Source organism: Olea europaea, chromosome 20 (assembly GCF_002742605.1).
Source record: "Olea europaea var. sylvestris chromosome 20, O_europaea_v1, whole genome shotgun sequence".
In the NCBI taxonomy this organism is placed as follows: Eukaryota; Viridiplantae; Streptophyta; class Magnoliopsida; order Lamiales; family Oleaceae; genus Olea; species Olea europaea.
Genome location: NC_036256.1, coordinates 8,760,597 through 8,778,486, shown reverse-complemented (window position 1 = coordinate 8,778,486; position 17,890 = coordinate 8,760,597). Strand labels below are relative to the sequence as shown.

At 35.5% G+C, this 17,890-nt stretch overlaps 1 pseudogene; it reads left to right on the top strand.

Annotated features, from left to right (window-relative positions):
* Positions 1–4,940: 4,940 nt before the first annotated feature.
* Positions 4,941–8,316, top strand: LOC111369030 (annotated as a pseudogene).
* Positions 8,317–17,890: the final 9,574 nt, after the last annotated feature.

The following is a 17,890-nucleotide window of genomic DNA, read 5'->3' as shown; positions in this document are numbered from 1 at the left end:
CTCGAGCCGAGGGTGTCAAGTGTGTGATGTTAGGGTATCCCGAGGGTGTGAAGGGCTATAGGTTATGGGTTTTAGGGGTTCAAGGCATTAAGATTATTAACAGCAAGAATGTAGTCTTTAATGAATCTGAGATGCCATGTCTAAAACAGAAAATCGAAGAAACTAACAAATCTGAAACTGAGAAGAGTATTCAGACTGAGGTGAAGCTGACTAGGCTAAATTCACCTACACCTGGGAATGACGAAAATGACCCTATACATCATGAAAATGAAAATGAAATTGAAATTGAACCTGAACTTGAAGAGGTGACTGAACTTCAAGATAACATTGAACCAGTTGAAGTTGAAAATTTTAATGATCAGCCACCTAATCAAGATTATCAGCTTACTAGGGATCGGGGGAGGAGGCAGATCAGGCCAAATCCTAGATATGAATCCCTAAACTTGACTGATTTTGCCTTGATTTCAGGTGAAGCCCTTGAATAGATAGAACCTGCTAGTTATGAAGAAGCTATTAATAGAAAATGTTCTGAAAATTGGCTAAAAGCTATGCGGGAAGAAATGGAATCTCTAATGGAGAATAAAACTTGGAAGTTAGTTAACAAACCTAAGGATCATAGGATAGTTCAATGTAAGTGGATTTACAAATTGAAAGAAGAAAATAATCCTAGTGATCCTCCTAGGTTTAAGGCCAGATTAGTGGCGAAAGGGTTCACTTAAAAGGAGGGGGTTGATTACAATGAGATATTATCTCCTGTGATAAAGTACAAAACAATCAGACTGGTTCTTGCATTGGTTGGTCTGTACAACTGGGAACTGGAACAACTAGATGTCAAGACTGCTTTCTTACATGGGGAATTGGAAGAGGATATTTACATAAGTCAGCCTCAAGGTTTTGAGGTGAAAGGTAAAACAAACTGTGTGCGCAAATTAGAAAGATCTCTGTATGGGCTTAAACAAAGTCCTAGACAGTGGTACATAAGGTTCGATACCTATGTACTGAAGATAGGTTTTAAAAAGAGTGAATATGATGCATGCCTATACTATAATGATAGTAAGGAGGGCTGTGAGGTCTACTTGTTGCTGTATGTAGATGACATGCTTCTAGCAAGTTCAAGTAAGATTGAAATCACTAAGATGAAGAACCTTTTAAAATCAGAATTTGATATGAAAGATTTGGGGAGTGCTAAGAAGATTTTGGGGATGGTTATAAAGAGAGATAGGGCTGAAAATAGACTAGTCATTTCCCAAGAAGCCTATCTAAACAAAGTTATAACTAAATTTGGTATGAATGGATCAAAATCCGTGAACGTTCCCTTAGCAGCTCACATGAATCTTTCCAGTGCACAATCTGCTAAGATTGAGGAGGAATTTAGAGAAATGAGGAACATACCATATGCTAATGCTATAGGTTCCGTTATGTTCTCTATAATAACAACCAGGCCCGATTTAGCATATGCTATAAGTTTTTTGAGCAGATTTATGTCAAACCCAGGAAAGCCCCATTGGGCAGGTTTGAAATGGTTGTTAAGGTACATTATTGGTACATTAAATCTGGGTCTAGTGTATGAAAAGAGATCTGAAAAACTTGCTCTAAAGGGGTATGTAGACTCTGATTTTGCTGGTGACAAAGATAGCAGAAAGTCTACCACAGCGTACTTTTCACACTAGGTGACAATTGTATAACATGGAAGTCACAGCTGCAGCCTTTAGTTACTTTGTCAAGTACTGAGGCAGAGTATGTTGCCATAACCGAGGCGGTTAAAGAATGTACTTGGTTAAAAGGAATTTTAAAAGAATTGAACTTCATGCATGATACACCTGTTATGTTTACTGATAGTCAAAGTGCTTTATTGCTTTGTAAAAATCCTATTTACCATGAAAGAACTAAACATATTGAGGTAAAGTATCATTTTATTCGTGAGAAACTATTTCAAGGTGAAGTTAATCTTGGTAAAATTCACACTGATAGGAATCTCTCTGATATGGAAACAAAAATTCTACCTACAGGTAAATTTAAATTGTGCTTATCTTTATTACATATTGACACTGGTTAATTTTTTCTTGCAGGTAGTGGGCGATGATGATGAACAGTTCTTATATGTGCAAATTCGCAACCAAGAGAGAGTGTTATGAGAACCAAGATGAAGAATGTGAGAATATGGTTCTCTTAACTCCATTTATTCAGTTTTTTGTGGACCATTGGATGAAGATCGACGGTCGAGATTTAATCTTGAGGGAGATGTTGTGACTTGATGGTATTGATGGTGACACAATATGGCTCCCCACGTTTTTTGGCAGAGGGATGGGTCTTTCCTTTTCTTCCCTTCATAAGTCGACTCCTTCTCCTTCACTCTAGTAGCTCTTGATTTTTAGTTGAAGGTGGTGGGTTCTTTGCCAGTTTTCCCCCTCTCTCTTGGAAGGTGATTTGCAAGTCATGGAGGGCTGTTCTTGAGCCTGAAAAATCAGCCATAAGGAGGAGAAGAAGCTGCTGCAAGGAAGAAGCAAAATCTGTCCAGATTCGGCCAAAGACAAGTTGTATTTTTCCATCTTTTTTTTATTGTTTTGCCTTAGAATTTCTTCTATTGTTTGATGTTTTGGTTGATTGAACTCCTAGGATCCCCAACACTTTCAAAGATTTTCTCTGTCGTGGCACTAGAAACATTTCAAGAGTTTTATTTTTAGCTTGAACTTCCACTTGTTCTTTCTTCAAGACCAATGCCTTTTTCAAAGGCGAAATTTAGTGGCGAGTTTCCCAACCACAGTGTCAATCTGTTGACCTCGCTTTTGTAAGGTTGACGTGGGCAACTAATGTCAGGCCAGCCCGCATTAAGGCAAGCAAATTTCAACACGTTTTGAACAGAGATTTGGCCGAAGGAGTTTACTATATATGACGTGAGAGATCCTTTATGACGCGAGACAAAAATGTTCATATACCGACTATATATTTAAAGATAATTGCGTATTAATAATCAATCAAAAACAACTCTACTAAAGTAAGATAATCTAAACTCACACAAACAAAAGTGTGAAATAAGTAAGAGCGAAGACAAAGAGTAGCTTTAAGTGTAAAGAATTTCATTAGATTCAAGTGTTATAAGAGTTGGTATTTATAGAGTTCTGGCCTAACTGGTGATAGTTGAATGAAAAAGCACGTGACTTCATCACCCAAGTTGAAGCATTATAACACTAGCCTACTATGCATTTAATAAATTGGCAACGGGTTAGCCACCCTGCAATCTAGGTTAACAGACTTGACAAATTCATTATTACAAACGTCATACCAATCACTCCTAGAAATTGCTTGCAAATCTTTTAAGAGCCAATGAGAGCTTCGCCCAAAGGGAGCGTCGAAAGCTTTCCTTTTGACTTCAACTCTTCTTTTCCCTACCACTTTGACCAATTGAGCTTCCGTTGACTTCTAGTCAACCTCTAACTTGTGCCTCCACGTGGACTACCATGGAAGCTTAGTTTGGAGACTTGCTGGCGAGGCGTACCACTATATATATATATTTTTAAATTGTGTCCCTTCACTTATTTTTGGGATATTTCCTTTGATTTTCGAAGATAATTTTCATTCCACATTACAAGCAATCTTATTCCCTAGTAGATCGTCTCCTAACAATGGTGATGTTTAGGGTCGAATTACTCAAGACTAACTTCACACAACAATATAGATAACTTTTTTCTACGAACCATAGCTAGTGTAATGCCCTTTTTTTTTGTGGGGGACAAATAATTTGAATCAAAACCCTAGTTTATAATTGCTACCTAGGCTGTACTTGTTACCAAAAAATAATTAACACAAATCACTCAACATGCACGGAATCAATAGGGACGCGGGTAGGGGACGCAAAAAGGACACGGTGGGGACACATACCCTTGTGAGTCCCTTGTTACAATTATGTTCATGTCAGATTTGTCCTAATTCCAATGCAAGTGAAGATTGTTTTGCACAAATATGTTAGAGGGAAAATTGCAGTCGAAGTACCAAACCTTTCGTTTATTACCAGACTTTGTTCAAACCTTTGGTTTGTGCCACCCACAGTACCAAACCTTTCAAAAATATGCACCGGGGGTTTAAATGGATGGAAACCATTCGTTTGACCATTAGTTGACCAATAAAATTGAATTTGACCAATTTTTAACCAACTTAAAAGGTAGAAAGGTAAATTTGATATTTAATTCTATAATAAAACAAATAAACTAATATACCAAATAAAAATAAAAGAAACTATTATTCATCTTCTTCTTCCCCCACCCACACCCTTGCAATTTTCCCAATAAAAAATGCTGGAAGAACTGGGCTTCTTGCTTCGAAGAACTGGAATTTAGCAACAAACCCAAATGAAACTGGGCACTGTGTGGCGTCAACGAGAGAAGGGAGCAGCAGTTCTCCAAATCGGGTTGTTCTCTTTCTGATAAATCATTAAAATTTGTCGAAAATTAGAAATGAAGTGATCAAAAAGAAAAACCTTCTCCAAATCAATTCTTGAAATATCCATTCACAAATTGGGGGATTGAGTTCAGTGTCAGCCTCAAATCGAAGGATGCAATGTTAAACAAAAACATACAAATTTTATTTAGCCCAGGCATAATGAAAGACACCGGTCACAAAGTTGTTCACGTTTGCTGGTTAATGTTTTAACATCGTCCCATGGCATACTTCTGTATCTAGCAGGCAGTGGTCTCATATATTGCACAGTCTGTCTTGTACATATGAGCTATTTTCGGCACTGGAGGAAGGTTGTTGGGTGGGTTGGGGTGCTGTTTCCAACTCTTCTTTAAAAGCATTGAAAAGCATACATCTTCAGAGTTCCAGAGCTTGCTCTCACTCCTCTTTAGCCTCCAGTGACTCTCGTGCCTCTCACCTTTTCTCTCTGAGAATCTTAAGTTGTATTACTGCTAAAAGATAAGTTTAGTTGAAGAAAAATAGTAGTAATGGGAGTAGAAGAAGAGGGCTTTATGGGTTGGCCTCCGGCGCCGAGTAGTGCGCCTACATATATACAGAAAGATGACCACTGGTCCCATTTTGATAACTCGGTGAATGCAGTTTCATTTGGGTTGCCAAATTCCAATTCTTCCAACATTTTTTATTGGGAAAATTGCAGGGGTGGGGGTGGGGGAAGAAGAAGATGAATAGTATTTTTTTTTATTTGGTATATTAATTTATTTGTTTTATTATAGAATTAAATAGCGAATTTACCTTTCTACCCTTTTAAGTTGGTCAAAAATTGGTTAAAATTCAATTTTATTGGTCAACTAATGGTCAAACGGACGATTTCCATCTATTTGAACCTCCGGTGCATATTTTTGAAAGGTTTGGTACTGTAGGTGGCACAAACTAAATGTTTGGGCAAAATCTACTAATAAACGAAAGGTTTTATATCTAGGCTACAATTTTCCCTATGTTATATCTTAACTCATGATGGTGTCATATGAATTTGAGGCTACATAAATGATGTGAAGTTCATTGGGAATTTTTATCGAACACTTTGTATTCATGAGAAATCCCCTTTAAATTCAATATTTTCTTGAAGAGTTTCAGTCCAAACTTCACACAATCACAACCCATGTACGCCTTCATGTAAACTTAGCCCAAACTTCATCTTTCAATCACATAATGGTACCAAAAATTCGAAATTTCAAAGATACAAGAAGTGAATGTACAATTCAGTTTTGACGGGACGGAAATTAGGGTGGCTAGAATTTTTGAAATTCTTGGCAAAATTTAGACATAAACTACCTCCAACAACAACTCTAGTTACTTCCGTCACATTTAAATCAACAATTCAACGGAAAGATTCAAAATTGGGAATTTTGAAAATATGGTTCTAACCATCTTACCATTGATTTCAAATTTTGATGAAGAATGTGTGATGTAATGTAGTGGAGTACTTAACTTTATGTGAGTTATGTTACAATGACAAAGGAATTTGACAAAATTGGATGACAAAGTTGGATCTACACCAATCATTTCAAAGATAAATTTTTAAATCATTTGAAATCAATGGCCTGAATTCCGTCAACACACTTTGTAAAGCCGCTTTTGTAACCCAACTTTGTTGAATTGGAATTATTGTTTTTGTGTAGCCTTGTTCATTTTTCCAAGTTTTTGTTTTTTTGTCCTACTCTTCAATTTTGATGCCTAAACTTTCAAAATATTCCATATTGTTACCATAACTTCATAAACATTCGAAATTGGCCTCTCAGGTTTTGAAAATTTGTAATTTAGCCCTTGTTTGAGTTCCATTCTTTTGGAAAAAAAGAATTTTTCAACAGTATTTTGACATCATTTCAACCACAATTTCTTCAATAAAATTATAGTACACGCAAATCTAAAAAATTATTTTAATTTTTAACAACATATTTTCCATTAATACACTATTCAAAAATTATTTTTTTCCTCTAAAATGGGGCTCAAAGTTTTAAAAGTTGAATTTCACCTTGAAACTTGAGATTTTCTTCCGATTGCTCTCCTAATATTTCTTATTTCAAGTTTTGTCCTTTTCATCCTACTCTTTTGATTCCTAAACTTTCAAAATTTTCCATATTGGTCCACAAAACTTCATTATCATTTGAAATTGATCCATCTAAAGTTCTGAAAGTGGGCAATTTAGTCTCTAAACTTCATAATAGTTGAACTTCACCCTAAAAACTTGTGATTTTCTTCCATTTGCTCTATTAATACTTTTTATCATTCTCCTACAATTATGTCAGTATTTAATTATTCCAAACCAATTTCAAATTAGCTCAAAATCGTCCATTTACGGGCCAATTGCAACCAAGTTCAGGGTTTATCTAAAATTAATATAATTACACTAAATTAGGTTTCCTCTCTATAGCCAATTATTTTTCTAGTCTAATAGCACGGATAAGTATGTGAAAACACACCGATCAATTTTCATAATGCGAGTAGCTAATTATCACTGTTCACGATGTTCCTCTTACATTAGCATTTTAGGCCGTGGATGTTTTGGTTGACGATAGACGAATATCAACTATTTATGCATTTGGCTACTAAACTATCTTTGTACTTGTTGGATTAGTACAATGATTAATCGCCTAACGTTTTTCCCCCTTTTTTGGGTTCTTCCAAAAGCATGAAGGAATATTTGAAAATCAAGATTTGCATTCAAACAACCTTGAAATTTTGAAACAGCCGTCTCTTGACCTTCGGGTAATTTTATTTTTATTTTTATGTCTTCCAACATTCTCTAATGAAGTAGTGAAGCTCAGTAGTTGAACGTGATACTTTTCCATGTATATTACTACGTACCGGACAATTAGTGCACTTATGCACATTTCGTAGAGTGAATTAAACAACACTCGATATTACTAATTTTATTTAGAAAAAAAATACTATGTCCATTGCACCATTCCGTACTATCTAATAGAATGCACTCACGTAGTTATATTATACTCTGCCAATGTACTTTTCGTACATTGTACTCAACAATTCTTAATATTGTCCAATGTAGTCGAGCATATTTTATCAAAAATGTTTTTCTTGTGATTTGTATTTTCCTTTACTTTTGAAAGAAAGAGGGAGTTGAAATGCAGCTAGTTGAGGACAGCAATTACTCCAGATTAAGCACAGAAGTGGCTGAGAGAAGCCATCAACTGAGGTTTGTGCTTCATAACAGGTAAATGAGAGGAGGAACTCCAAGAATTGACTATTGAAGAGTTTCAGAAGTTAGAGAGATTGCTTGAAACCGGGTTGAGCTGTGTGATAAAGAAAAATGTCAGTGCTTCAGCTTGTTTACTACATTGTAATGATAGCCTTAATTGTGGACTTTTAACTAGGATTTCATAAATTTGGCCTCGGTACTCGATAGAATATTGTTGCTTTTACAGGATGAGAAAATCAAGAAAGAGATCAATCAACCTCATCAAAAGGTTCATACGGAAACTTGTAAATATGATTAATATTAGTATTCGAAACAACGACATGGTTTATACTCAAATTTAAACAAGATTTTCATGTATATAGTCTTAAAATTATGAAATGTACAGAGAATGCAACTCATGGAAGAGAATGAACGCCTAAAACTGCAGGTATGAACTGAAAATAATCTCTTTTGCAATCGCACAGATATGTGTGCACTTCAGTGTGCATAATTTAAGGGAAAACTGATGTTTTTTCTAAGATGGAGATATCAAAAGGCCAAAAAAACACGGCCGCAGGCCCGCAGCCGATACAGAGAACATAATTGAGGAGGAAGGTCAATCACCAGAGTCTTTCACTAATGCCTGCAACTCGACTAGCCCTCGGCAAGATTCTGATAGCTCATATGCATCTCTAAAGCTCGGATGAGCGCGTTATTGTCTCATTATTTCACTTTTTTCTTAAGCCATTACCAAGGTAAAAAAATTCAACTAGGTGACAATAAATAAGCTTGGTAATGTAGTAACCGCAATAAAATGCTTCCTAGCTTTACAACTTATAGAAAGCTTAGCAATGTGGAATGCATTTAACATTTTAACCTCGTATTACAATTCAGTTCCTGTAATTTTTAAGAATTGGTAATAATCAGATTGTGTAAACTTTGACAAAAAACCGTCGTACAGCAAAAAAAGATTCGATAAGAAAAATAAGTGCGCGTTTGGTATATAATATAAAAAAGTGAATAGCGAATTATACTACAAAAAGTCACTGTCTCACTTAGGTTTGGCCTGTATCGTGCTATCAACTGATAATTATTACTTCACTGATAATTTCTATTTTCGCGTGTAATCCTATGAAAGAGTGCCTCTAACAAATGTCCACTAGTCCTTATGAAAAACACTCTACTTTTGCTTCTAAGAAAAATAGAACTAAGTAATGAATAAATAAATATTATTTATAGATCTCACAAAAAATATAACTAAAAAGTGGTTTGAATATTTATAAATGCTTTATAAATATGAGCCAAATATTTGTATTATTCGTGTTATTGTTTTTTATGAACAAAAGAAACTTGTCATTTGGATAGATCGCTGCAAATCGCTAACGAAATAGTAAACATTACATTATACGTGTTGGTTATAATATTTAACAAGTATAGCTTACACTTTTTAATGGCTATCAATAACTATTACTATATATATGATAATAATTTATTATTGAGTAATTATTTTAATTGCAAGGATATATATAGATAGAATAGTACATCTACTGCTTATTATTTCGTATTATTTGTATCACTAAAATTTATTACACATTACTTAGTACCTAATTGTACATATTTATGAAGAGATAGGTGGGGATGGATATGCTTTCACGAGGCTATTATCCTCTATTTCGACCTTTTTTTATTAGTCAAAGAATAAGTTTTCAATAATACAAACGTTCAAGATTTTCATATTTTTCAATAATACAAATGTTCACGATTTTCAAAGTATTCTTCATTCCTCTATTTAAATAATACAACATGAGTTCATAGTTAATAATCACTATTAAAAGTGAATTGTCATGATATTCATTGATATAATTAATTAGCAATTGTTTGGTTTCGTGTCTATAAATCAAAATGGAATTCATATCACGTTTGAACATGAAAAGTAGCGGATATGCACGTCCAAAATGAATTAGTTTCTTCAAATATGCAAAAAAAAAAAAAAAAAAAAAAAACCTATCAAACCATAATGTATCCATCGTATGCCCAAATTCATAAAAAAATATTTTTTTTTTTTTTTTTAAAAAAAAAAAAAAAAAAAAAAAAAAAAAAAACCTATCAAACCATAATGTATCCATCGTATGCCCAAATTCATAAAATGATATGTTTCTTACTTATATGCCTTAAAATTCAAAGTGAGACATATTTCAATAAAGGCTACTTACAATTTTACACGGATGTGAACACCTTATTTTGTTGAGGGTCTTGATGATCTGATTTGAAAAAGTAAGGAGTAACTTGATATTTCTAAAATAGACTAGGGACAAATACTGAAATTTCCCTCCCTCTAAAATTACGCTCCCCATCCTCCATGGTCAATGGAGTGTTTCAACGTTGATCCTGAGGAGGATTCGTTTAATTTCTAGCAATACTGCCTCACCTTCGATTCTCTCGGTATTTTCTTGATTGTAGTACATTTTGTAAACTTTTCTTGTGAATATATTGATGTTTTATCGGGACATTTTGGGTTATCTTTTGCCTTTGATATCTGGGGTTTTGGGTTTTAGGAGGAGGAAAAAAAAATGAACTTTATTTTTTGAAGAGCTTGTGTAAATTCTTGAACTCTGGAAACAATTTCATAGAAAAGATTGGATCTTGAGGGTGTTCCTGTTATTATCTTTAGTCATTTGTTTATGGAATATTATGGTTGTTGAGCATACATTAGTTATCCTAAGTTGTGGAGTTATAAATCAAGAACTATGTATTTTTCATATTTGGGATTTGTACAGTCAATACACCTGCAGGAAACACCAAAAAAAAAAAAAAAAAAAAAAAAGAATGGAATTCTGCACTGTGATTTTTAGGTAGTGGAGCTGAATGTTGAAAGGAGGAGAATATTTGGATTTCTTTATAGTTTGGAAATTAGGGTTTTTCATGTTTAGGATTTGCAGAAAATTTGTTTCGGAATGTGGAAAGGAGTAGATTTTTCGTGATTCTTTCATAGTTTGGCAAGTAGGGATGTATATGAGTTTAACTGGTTTAGATTTTGTGAATAAAGATAATATGGTGATCCGGGTATTATAGATTTGTGGAGTGGACTATGGGAATAATTTCACAGATAAAGGGAAGATCTTGAGGGGGACCTTAGTTTTTTTCATTATTTTTTGAAATTCTGTATACTGAGAACCTTTTTCTCATAGATAAACAATGTTTAAGAAGGAAGTGACATAAGTGGCTCCTTGCTTCTTGCCGAATAGCAGCTGATTCAGTCTAATCTCTAGAAATTTCTAATCTGATCTTAAATAAATAGCAACTTCAGGTTTCCTGTATTTTTCAAACCTGCAAAGATGCATCTCATTTAGATATGAGTCAACTGTGAATTTGTGCATACGTGTGCATGCTTTTCGCTAACCATGATGGATTTTGTCGTGGTCTGATTTTCTTGTCTAGGAATAGAGTGCTTCTAAACCTAGGCCTCTTGTCTGCGCAAGAGCGCTCTGCAATGTCGAGCTGTAAGAAAAGTTTACTGAGCTATAGGAATGTACTTTTATGATGAAGTTATTATCTTTTGAGCTATAACTATTTCGTTTTTTACTTATTTCTTTTATTGTTCAGTCCAATGAAGAAAAGGAGGATCCATGTAAACCATTGGCAAAATAAGGATGGAAACCTTTTGGTGAATCAGACACTACCCTCAGTGAATAATGCATAATTGGCTAAAAAATGAGCTGTAGATTAAATTTTAGCTTTTTAATTGATTCATTCAATTTTAACAATTTATACGCGTTAAAGAGTGTGAATTTTATTTGACACTGCATGAAAATGCATTTCAATTTTTTCTGAAATATTGATTCTTTGTCTTGAGCAGAACTGCCAGAGAAACCTCAAGGATATATTCAGGTGTTCCTTGACAGAGGACTAAATCAGCAGAGAATGGGAGGTTTTGTAAAATTCCTATAAACATTTTCTAATTTATCAAGCGGATGATAGCAGCCATATTTGTTTCTAACTAGTCAATTTTGTTACTTTCTTGAATCCTTTTGTCAATATTTATGATGTAGTAGCGGTTGCGAGTATTTTGGATGCTACTCTAGTGGTCCTTCATCTGGAAGTAAATCCTGTTTGGAAAGATTCAAGGTCCTAATCATTGAGTACATAATTCCTATATGAAGTAATAACAAGATCAAATGCCTGTTCTTTGTTGCTGCAATTTCATGGATCTTTTTTATGTGGATCACTTCATCAATGTATTGAAAGATGATACATCAATAGTCAAAGATGTGCCTGAAGAATTCTATTGGAGACATGGGAATATTATGCTACGGGCATCCGTGCTACGAGAGTCAAAACCGCACCTATTCATGCTTCAGCAAACTGGTATACAAAGAATGTCTTGCCTGTGTTGCAGGGGTGGGAATATAAAAGATGATATTTTTTCTTTTTTGGTTGAAATTTTCAATATTTTACTTGGTTCTTCCATTGAACTGTGTGTATTGTTTTGAAGTTAGAATACATAGACACTGTAGTATGAACACTTCAACTAGAGTAGCGTGTCCGTGTCGGAGGCATGTCAATACCGACACACTTCAAACATTTTGCCATAATTATTTTTCTATTTTTACTAGAAATATTATATATTTTTAACTCAAAATTTTTAGTAAATAACAATAGGTACTCATATTTAAAAGATTTCAACGAGAAAAATTCAAAACAAGCATAAGATTGAATTTATACTCTATAAATAAAGAATTTTAAATGACTTAATCAACATTTCGGCAACATATGTCGATACTTTTGAAAAAATCATGTTTTGATACGTGTTAGACACAGGTGTTCATGTTGGTGCATCATAGCGCACAGATTTAATGGTAAATAATCAGCTTTATAACGACTAAAATTTGGAAGTTTCCTTTCGCTGAAGAATGATTTTCTGCCGAGATTAATTACGAAAATCAATTTATTTACTGAGGTCTTTTGATTGCAAATTTTTAGCTTATGTGATTAGTGATATCTTGTCGGAGGAAGTTGCATGTAAACTAGATTTGTTTTACAAATCTTGCAATTAGCAAATTTATTGCATTAGCCATCTTAGCTCTCATATTTAAGTTTTCCATAAATAAGTAATTTAGTAAAACCAGTATTACTGAAAAAGTTGAAGTAGCGTCTTGTTTTTCCTTTAAACCTCTTTTTGGGAAGAGTTTGGAATTGGTTTATTTTATAAATATATACTCCCTCCGTCCCAATTATATAGGCTTGCTTCATTTTTCACATGGATTAAGAAACCTTATTTAATGTTATTGAAAAATTAATTTTTGTCAAGATCTTTCCTAATTTACCCCTATTTAATTTTCGGTATGTAGTAGTAAATTATTGTTGAAATTAGTAAAGAATTTGAATGATTTAATTTGAAGAAGAAGAAATAAGAGTTGTTCCGTATTTTCAAGAAGTGGGAAATGTGTGTATTTGGATAATTTCAAGAGGTTGACATATTAAGTCCTTGTTTGAGCCCCATTCTTGCCAAAGAATTCATTTTTTAATAGTGTATTGATGGGAAATATGTAGTTAAAAACTAAAGAAAATATTTGGATTTACGTGTAATATTATTTCAATGAAGAATGTATGATTAAAATAAGGTCAAATCACTGTTGAAGAATGTATTTTAATGAAAATAATTAGGCTCAAACAAGGGATAAGTGAAGAAAATTGAATAAGGGTATATTGGTAAAAGATTAAAACAAAATATTCTAAATTAGAAAACAGGCCTATATATTTGGGATAAGAGAAAAGGGAAAGCTAGCCTATATAATTGAGACGGAGGGAGTAGAAATGACTGGTGGGTAAGTGGATAATACTTTTAGGTTCATTGGAATAGCTAATAGATTCAACCCCTGTTCGGTGTAGCTACAAATTATGTTTTTAGTATATTTTGGTGGAAGTTAATGAAATGTATGGTTTAAAAGTTGTGGATCTTTGATTAGTGTATATACTTGGAAAATATTTTGATTCTTCAAATGATTATTGACTTTAGTGCTATGTTTCGTAGAGGGAATTTGACAATAGTGGACAATATAAGGAAGATAAAAAGCTAAATCTTGTTTATTGTAATTTCTAGTCTTGTCCGTTAGTGCTTACCAAACAATCACTGGGGGTTATAGTTATTTGATAGGTTCCCATGTTGTACTTCAACTAATGGAATTCCCCTGCTGCTGCTATGAATTATATTGATGCTTAGATGTTGGCTATTGCTGATCTAGGAGAAACGTTAGGCAATAGATGTTTGTAATAGGATTTTGATCGATGAATTTGCTGATTATTGAGGCTCATTACTGTAATGATTTGCTTAATTGTAAATAGATTTATTGAAATGCATAGAACTGGAGATAGAAATTCAAAAACAATTCCAAGCATTTGAGAGGCCTGGAGCTCTCCTAATTGGCTCAACCAACTACTCAATATTTTGCATGTTTTCCCCATTTTTTCCCTTCTATTTATAGGCAATCCCTTAATATAGCCTATTACATTTTTATCCCTCCTACTAATTAACTAGTGAACATTCTAGAATCTGTTTTTATTGAGCCCTATCATTACCTGCTCCTCAAAATCCACCTTGTCCTCAAGGTGGAAGTTGTTGCGTCTTCATCATACAACCCCACATATTCCTCTGCAAGAAATCCAGTTATGGTCACTGTGGAAAGGGGACATCTCCGCCCTTTGAAGTGAATGGACTTATTCAGTCGAGCAACTATCACAAGTATAATATCCAAGGCAATTCCATAGCTCGTAGCCCTTATATAGGTTGTAGATTGAGTTGTGGGTGTTGGTTTTAGTTTTTATATGGGTTGTAGATTGAGTTGGCCTTTTTCTTGGAATTATTTTTGTCTTCTCCCTTTGGGCCAATTTCAAAATTTGGCCCAATCCTGAAGCTTTAACCTTCTATCGTCCCATAACATGGGTTGAAACCCATTAACAGAATAGTCCTTCAGTAACTGCTCTTGAAACGTTGGTAAGGGAAAGGCAAGTTTTGGAAAACCCCCCCAATAATCCCTGTGTTTTTGGCCAGCTTTGGTTTCATCAGATTTAGTGGAGTTTCAAAGGTGATGGTGGTTTCAGGCGAAGTGGCTTCCGGCCCTTTCTCCTCTCTTTTCATCTGTAGCTCGGCATCAGTCAACTTCTTGATTGGCAGTGCTCCTTTGGTCGCCACTGTGAAGTGGAGCACGGTGATGGCTATCAATTTGGCAGAAATCTTGGTTCTGTGGTTTGAGTTTAGATGGATCGTCTTATTTGTATGGAGAAGTAAATAATGGGGTCTTGGGCTGTAGCTATTAATTTTAGCCTTATATGGGCCAAAATTGTATTGGGCTTTCTTTAGGGAATCTTTTTTATCTTCACCCCTTTGGGCCAATTCCATAATTTAGCCCAAACACATTGGTCTAAGCTTCTGTCTTTTGTCCTCACTAACGGTTTCAGCTCATTGAAGAAATTCTTCTCCAAGCTTTTGAGTGCCTGCACTTGCTGCAATTTCCTCGGAATTGTATGGAATTTCAGAATTGATGGGGACTTTAGAATAGGTATTTGTCTTTCTATTTTCCATCCTTTCTAACCTCTGTTCATCACATTTCTTCCCCAATTCCTCACGCTTCCACTCTGAAAATTCTTCACCAATGAAGATCCTCTCATGCAAAATTGATCCAACATCAAACTCTTTAATTCTTCCCAAGTTTTCACCGGCCTTTGTCAATCAACCTGCTGAAACGAATCTCATGCTTTGCTGCCAAAACTCTATGGTTGCCTCTATTTTCTTTGCTTCCGATAACTGATTTCTTGGGGAAAATCTTTTCCGTCTCCGACACCCACCATTCTATGTTTTCACCATAGAATATTGATATTTTTAGTCTTTTTTGCGCATCCAGCCCCAAATCGTTGTCTTGGTCTCCTTCCCTTTGCATTATCAGCTTCTCCGACCAATTGAATATTGAGCTCCATCTCTCCTCCAAAGGTTTGCTAAATTTTGCTTACATTGGCTTTAGGATCAATGCTCTATTAAGGAAATACCTTCCAGAACATATGACAGCAAGAGAGATGAGAGCAAGTCTGAATCCATTCCGTGATTTGAGAAATTGTTTCCACTGATTGTAATTGTTCCATTTACGTAAAAATTGTAATTACAACAAAGATGCTAGTCTCTCCTTTAATCATGCCAATTCCTGTAATTACTATAGGACACAGCTGCTATTTATATGTACAATTCCTCTCAATAAAATACACGAGAGTTTCCATCTTGTGAGTATTGTTTTTATGGTATCAGAGCTTAACCTTGACCTCTGTCTTTCTTCCTCATTCGATCCCATGGCCTCATCCAATACTCCTACCAACCTAGCAAGCATCCATAGTTTGGTTACAGTCAAGTTCACCAAAGACAACTATCTCCTTTGGAAAACACAAAGCCTCGCTTACTTGCGTGGCCAACATTTGTTTGGATACGTTGATGGAACCATCTCTGCCCCCCCCCCCCCCCCCCCCCAAAGGATATCATCAAATTGATGGGAGAATGGACTATATCGTCTCTCTCTCTCTCTAATAATCAAAATAGGAACCATTTGAATGATCATTGATGTAACTCTTGTTCAACAATGGCCTCATGCGTTTGACCCCCCCCCCCCCCCCCCCCCCCCCCCCCCCCCCCCCACCAACTATAACCGACCTTGATGCAGCCAGCTCCACCTTTGCCTCAATAGAAATTCCCAACCTAAAATTCATCTCCTGGTATGACCAAGACCAGGTTGTTCTCAGTATCTTGGTATTCTCTCTGTCCGAGAGCATCTTGGCTTAGATGGTGGGTCTCTCAACTTCTAGAGAAGTTTGGGTTTCCCTTGAGAAAATGTTCTCCACCATGTCTTCTGCTCGAGCAATTCAGACTCGCCAATTCTTGGCTCTCACCAAGAAAGGAAATATGTTCATCTCTGATTATATTCAAAAAATGAAGTCATACTCTGACACCCTTGCTGCCATTGGTCAGCACCTACAAAGTTATGAGTTCATTGCCTACCTTCTTGGAGGCCTCGACACATCATATGATGCCATTGTGACTTCCATTTCTACTCAAGCTGACAAAATGACTTCTGAAGAGATGTTTAACCATCTTCTCAGCTTTGAGTTACGCCTACAGCAACAACAATATGCTCTTGATGCCATAGTAGGTTCGGTCAATGTGGTAACCCGGAATGACCATCGCAATCGTGGTGGAAATCCCCTACAAAACCAATGTTCACCACACCCTCAACAATCCTACAACAACTCCTACTTCAGAAATAGAGGACGTGGGCGAGGACACTCACATCAGAATAACTCTTCCAACCCGAGACCAACTTGCCAAGTGTGTGGCAAAACTGGTCACATAGCCGTGCAGTGCTACTATCGCTTTGACCATGCGTATCAAGGGGCTCCTCCAACCATGACAGCGTACATGACCTCATCTTTATCCACTTCGGACACAAACTGGTATCTTGATATTGGCTCAACAAATCATCTCACAAATGATTTACAAAACTTGAACCTACACTCAGGGCCATACCATGGAGGTGATCAAATCCATGTCGGCGATAAGGCAGGTTTGCCTATGAAGAATATTGGCTCTGTCGTTATATCAACTCCAACTCACTCTTTCACTTTATCTCAATTATTACATGTACCACTGATTAAAAAGAATTTGATATCTGTAAGTCAATTTACGCGTGAAAATAATTTTTATATTGAATTTCACCCATCTTTCTTTTTGGTGAAGGACGGAACCACGGGGAGAATTTTAATGCGCGGCAAAACTAAAGACGGGCTCTACTCTTTCTTACCATCAGCTCCACCACCATCTCGCCTATCCTTTCTCTCCCATCGCGCTTCTCTTGATGTTTGGCATTGTCGGATGGGCCATCAATCTATCAAACCGTTCAGCAACTCGTCTCCAAGTTCTCTCTACCCCTCTCATCAAATAAAACAACAGGTGTGTGTTCCGCTTGTCAACAAGGAAAAAGTCATCATCTTCCATTTTCTGAGTCAAAGTTTGTTTCTCACTCTCCTCTTGAATTAATCTTCTCTGATGTCTAGGGTCCATCCCCTCTTATGTCAACTAATGGAAATAAATATTATGTCTCATTTGTCGATCATTTTAGCAAATTCATGTGGCTCTTTCCTATTCCCAACAAATCGGATGTGATGCAAATATTTTGTTCCTTCCAAAAACTTGTTGAACGCCAATTTGAAAGAAAAATAAAAGCTGTACAAACGGATTGGGTGGGGGGG